The 6,000-nt window shown below is 41.9% G+C and overlaps 1 protein-coding gene across 2 annotated transcripts in view; it reads right to left on the reverse strand.

Moving 5' to 3' along the window:
• Window positions 1-4,831, reverse strand: part of LOC106561064 (protein inscuteable homolog) — a 98,648-nt gene extending 93,817 nt beyond the window's left edge. For both annotated transcript variants that reach the window (XM_014124676.2, XM_014124675.2), the window contains exon 1: window positions 4,306-4,831. The gene's annotated coding sequence lies outside the window, so the exon portion shown is untranslated. The remainder of the gene's footprint in view (window positions 1-4,305) is intronic.
• Window positions 4,832-6,000: the final 1,169 nt, after the last annotated feature.

Raw genomic sequence — 6,000 nt, forward strand, 5'->3', positions numbered from 1 at the left:
CCTCAGAGTAGGAGTGCTGATCGAGGATCAGGTCCCTTCCTGTCCATATAATCTTATTTATAATGACCTAAAAGGAAAAACTGATCCTAGATCCTGCACTCGAAGACTGAGATGCTTTATGAATACGGGCCCTGAGAAAAACACAATATTAGCTTGGGTTGGAAATGTGAAGACGAGAGCAGGCCGACACCATGTGAGCGATGGATTAAGCCAAGGGACTCCAGACAGTAGGGAGCGAAATCCGAACTGACCTCGCCTTGACTCACGCTTCGGCCACACAGATGCAGACAGAAGAGGAGAGACAGAGAATAACAACCGAGAAGGATGGAAAGTAGCCACTTGTGGAAAAAGATACTTGCCACGTCCAGACACAGCTAAAACGTCATGGGCATGGCAAAATGCTAACTGGAGGCCAAACTCTTATCATTGAAGGTCAGAATTCATGGTGATAGAAAACAACAGCTCACCAATCTAAGAAGATAACCATAAAACATTAACTCTATGGGCCGGTTTCCCAGTCACAGATTAAGCCTTTTCCTGGTCAAAAAATAGTAATTCTCCATTGAGAAATATTTTTTGTCCTGGATTAGGTTTAATCTGTGACTGGGAAACCCGCCCATTAATGGTATATTTAGTATATTTTTATTTACAAGGATATTTTAACGTTTTTATTATTTTAAATGTCTCTGTAGAGCTTCATTCTCCATTTATTACCTGGAGGAACCTACTCTGGTAGCTTAGCTACAAGAAGCACAAAGTTTCCAGCTAAGCTAGACATTACAATAAAACAGTGGGATAAAGTACTCAAGTAGTACTTTAAAGTATTTTTACTTAAGTAGTGTTTTGGGGTATCTTTACTTCACTATTAACATTTTTGACTAATTTTACTTTTACTTCACTACATTCCTAAAGAAAATAATGTTCTTTTTACTCCATACGTTTTCCCTGACACCCAAAAGTACTCAAATTCATGCACTTATCAAGACAACATCCCTGGTCATCCCTATTGCCTCTGATCTGGCGGACTCACTAAACACAAATGCTTTGTTTGTAAATGATGTCTGAGTGTTGGTGTGCCCCTGGCTATCCGTAAATAAAAACAATTAAAAAAAATAATGCAGTCTAGTTTGTTTAATACAGAAAATTTGAAATGATTTATACTTTTACTTTTACTTTCAATACATAAGTATATTTTAGCAACTACATTTACTTTTGATACTCAAGTATATTTTCAAACAAAATACTTCTAGACTTTTACTCAAGAAGTATTTTACTAGGTGACTTTCACTTTCACTTGAGTCATTTTCTATTAAGGTATCTTTACTTTTACTCAAGTATGACAATTGGGTACTTTTTCCACCGCTGTAATAAAACACATTTAAGTAAGCTGAAACATAATGAGTTCCAACTATAGTAGTCGTCCCTGGACTCAGCCACACCCACAACAATCATGCTATACCCATGATCTGACAAAGGCGACGACAACACATTATCCCATCATAGCTCTCTTATGATGAGTAGTTAATACGGGTGGAGGGTCATGATGGAGGAGAGAGAGGAGGTTTTTTCAAAAAGTTGAAGCCACCAATTACCCCACCCATGGAGAGAATCTAATTAAACAGTATGGTAGTAGAGTCAGGAGCCAGAGCTAGGGGCCACACCTACACGGTTGGTTCATGTTAGTTAGTTAGTCAGGCAGGCCACTCCCCTTCCCAGCTGTTCAACAGGCCTGAGAAGAATGAGAGAGACTCTCTTCTAATGTGGCAGGCAAGCAGTCAGTAGATCCAAATAACACACAACCATGAAAGTATGCATGCACGTGGCATACACACACACACACACACACACACACACACACACACGCGCACACACACACACGCACACAGACCTATCATTGTTGTCTACTCATCATTATCATTAGCATCACTATAATCACTGTCATCTTCCACAGCAAACAAAGCTGGCGTCCACATCCACCCACACCCACTCCACAGATTTACAGACTCCAGCCAGCCGTGGCCTCTCAGTGGTTTATTGCTCTGGCACATATTGCTCTATGAGAGGCAGGGTAGGCCATGATGTTGTCTTGATGGCAGCAATTGGCAAGTTGGGGGATGTATGGGCGAGGTGGGGGCACAGTGAGTTGGCAGTTTCTCTGTTAGGGCACATGATTCCCTGTACTGTTAAGAGTGGTGTGAATCTTTGTCTCTCAGTTTGACTGTGCAGAGAATAGCACTTACTATACACAAACACTTCTCAAATACAGTAACAGTCAAAAGTTTGGACACACCTACTAATTCTTTTGTAGAGTAATAGTGACGACACCAAAACTAAGAAATAACACATATGGAATCAAGTAGTAACCAAAAAAGTCTTAAACAAATCAAAATATATTTTCTATTTTAGATTCTTCAAAGTAGCCACCCTTTGCCTTGATGACAGCTTTGCACACTCTAGGCATTCCCTCAACCAGCTTCACCTGGAATGCTTTTCCTACAGTCTTGAAGGAGTTTCCACATATGCTGAGCATTTGTTGGCTGCTTTTCCTTCAATCTGCGGTCCAACTCATCCCAAACCATCTCAATTGGGTTGAGGTTAGGTGATTGTGGAAGCCAGATAATCTGATGCAGCACTCCATCACTCTCCTTCTTGGTCAAAAAGCCCTTACACAGCCTGGAGATGTGTTGGGTCATTGTCTTGTTGAAAAACAAATGATAGTCCCACTAAGCCTAGACCAGATGGGATGGCGTATCGTTGCAGAATGCTTTGGTAGCCATGCTGGTTAAGTGCGCCTTAAATTCTAAATAAATTACTGACAGTGTCACCAGCAAAGCACCCCCACACCATCACACTTCCTCCATCATGCTTCATGGTGGGAACCACACATGCGGAGATCATCCGTTCACCCACTCTGCATCTCACAAAGACACGGCGTTTGGAACCAAAAATCTCAAATTTGGACTCATCAGACCAAAGGACAGATTTCCACTGGTCTAATGTCCATTGCTCGTGTTTCTTGGCCCAAGCAATTGGTGTCCTTTAGTAGTGGTTTCTTTGCAGCAATTCAACCATGAAGTCCTGATTCACACAGTCTCCTCTGAACAGTTAATGTTGAGATGTGTCTGTTAGGCTGGTAAACTCTATTGAACTTATCCTTTGCCACAGAAGTAACTTTGGGTATTCCTTTTCTGTGGCGTTCCTCATGAGAGCCAGTTTCATCATAGCGCTTGATGGTTTTTGTGACTGCATTTGAAGAAACATTCAAAGTTCTTGACATTTTCCGGATTGACTGACCTTCATGTCTTAAAGTAATAATATACAGTCTTTTGTCTTTGCTTATTTGAGCTGTTCGTGCCATAATATGGACTTGGTCTTTTACGAAATAGGGCTATCTTCTGTATACCACCCCTACCTTGTCAAAACACAATTGATTGGCTCAAATGCATTAAGAAGGAAAGAACTTCCACAAATGAACTGTTAACAAGGCACACCTGTTAACTGAAATGCATTCCAGGTGAATACCTCGTGAAGCTGGTTGAGAGAACGCCAAGAGTTTGCAAAGCTGTCATCAAGACAAAGGGTGGCTACTTTGAAAAATGTCAAATATATTTTGAATTATTTAACACTTTTTTGGTTACTACATGATTCCATATGTGTTATTTCATAGTTGGGATTTCTTCACTATTGGGTTGCCTGGTAATAATGGCAGAACAACATTTAAGTGATAGTCCCACTTTCAACAATAATCTGTTCTGCTTTGTAATGCATAGACCTTTTACCGTTGTAATAACAATGTTATTACTTTGTTCTTGCAACCTAATCAATGTCGGTACACTATGTTACAGTGTTGTTATGTAGCATTTACAGCTGTGATACCTGTCTGTGATTTAGGCAAAAAGTTACTCCATTAATATGTCAGTATTGGCACTACCACCGTGCCCCTGACGGGCACTAACTCCATCTCCAGTTAAATATCCCGCCCCGCAGATGAAGATAGCACTGCCATGGGAGATGCTATTGTAATGTGGCTTACAGAGTCTATGAATCAACTAACATAGTAACAGCGGTAACCGTGAGAAACGGTCTCAAAGATGCCCTGAGCTTTCTATGAGCTTAGAGGTGAGTGAGCAAGAGGCAAATGATGCTACCCAGGACTTAGTCAGACACCAGGTAGTAATAGACAACTCTCAAGTTGATCCCATTGTGACGTTACTTATCTCTTAAAGAAGTACAGACAACCTCGCAAGACCCGTCTTACGTGATTTCCCAGGGAGTAAACACAAGGGGAGTGTTTGCCAGACTTACCCCAGCCTCAGGTCAGCGTCGTAAAGGTTAAGTGTCCCCTGGAGTTTTCATTGTCGAGGAGCAAGCCTCTACCAGTGCCCTGCGAGCTCCTCTCTCCTCGCAGTTTAACTGAGGAACTGGTAGCTCAACTGGAAGGAGCTCCCTCAGTCTTTCGTAAGGATTTGTGACCTTAAGGTTTTTCTTGGGGAGAAAAAGCCCACATCCCTCTGTCAGTCAAGCAGCGGAGCATAGTTTCAGCTGGGCGGCCGTCCAAACAGACATGAAAACTATTCTATTTCTGTCTGCCATATGAGCCGCAGCACTGTATTTTGGAGAGAATTTGTGGTCAAGCATGTAATTGCTGAGTTGACCAGTTATGGCAAAATGTAATTGTAGACCTCATCAGATTTGTGGAGAAACTGCCAAGTGAACAAGGTAAAGGACTTTTAAAGTCCCACAAAAACAAGGGAGACCACATAAATAAATGAGGAACTGGGATCCAGATGTGGGAACAGAGGGAGGGGGAGAAGAAGAAGAAAAGGGGTGAAAAAAAGAGCCAGACGGCAGAACTTGCCATCGCAGCAGAATGAAATCACATTTCTAACACGGCGAAAGGGTGTTTACCTTCCTCTGAGAAGTCACAGGAGAAAAAGGGGTTTTGGGAAGGTAAGAGGTTGTGGCTGTGACTATGTTGTTTCTGGACTTTTATCATGAGCTTTTCAGGGTGTCTGGTTGCACGTCAGGGTTGGAAATGACTACCTCCTGGAAAAATTGGTAGCTTTAAATAAGAGTCGGGTGGTTTGCGTTACGAGGAAACACATGGAGTCTTTGGCGGGTCTGCATTGCTTCTTGCTAGGGCCCAGAGTTTTTCCCGGTCTGGTCACAAGGTCCGCAGAAACTCCTAACCATAGTTATTACACGTTTGATTGAATAATTGGTTGGTTATTTTTTTTCAATTATTTAACCTTTATTTAACTAGGCAAGTCAATTAAGAACAAATTCTTATTTACAATGACGGTCTACACCAGCCAAACCCGGGCCAATTGTGCGCCGCCCAATCACGTCTGGTTGTGATACAGCCTGGATTTGAACCAGGGTGTCTGTAGTGACGCCCCTAGTACTGAGATGCAACGTCTTAGACAGCTGCGCCACTCGGGAGCCCTAAGGTTCTGTTATGTGCACTAATGCATTCATACATGTTTGTATGTATGCAAGAGCGTGCACGCACACACACTCACACACAAACACACATACAAGTATTGCGTGTCAGATAATCTGGCGCCAAACGTGCTAATTTCCTCATAAATTTTAGCTCATTTCCTGACATTAGCAACAGGAAGTGTTTGAAGTCACTGTATGTGGCAGAGAGAGTCACATTGGAAGGTGTGAAGGTAATCCTCACTTATCCTGACTGTTCAATTGACTGAATCAGCGTCAAAGTCCTAGGTTTTGAAACAAGAGTTGGGTTGTTGTATACAGTACCAGTCAAATGTTTGGACACCTGCTCAAATCAAAATATATTTTATATTTGAGATCCTTCAAAGTAGCCACCGTTTTCCTTCATGACAGCTTTGCAAACTCTTGGCATTCTCTCAACCAGTTTCATTAGGTAGTCACCTAGAATGCATTTCAATTAACAGGCGTGCCTTGTTAAAGGTTAGTTTGTGGAATTTCTTTCCTTCTTCATGTGTTTGAGCCCATCAGTTGTGTTGTGAC

Source organism: Salmo salar, chromosome ssa10 (assembly GCF_905237065.1).
Source record: "Salmo salar chromosome ssa10, Ssal_v3.1, whole genome shotgun sequence".
NCBI lineage: Eukaryota > Metazoa > Chordata > Actinopteri > Salmoniformes > Salmonidae > Salmo > Salmo salar.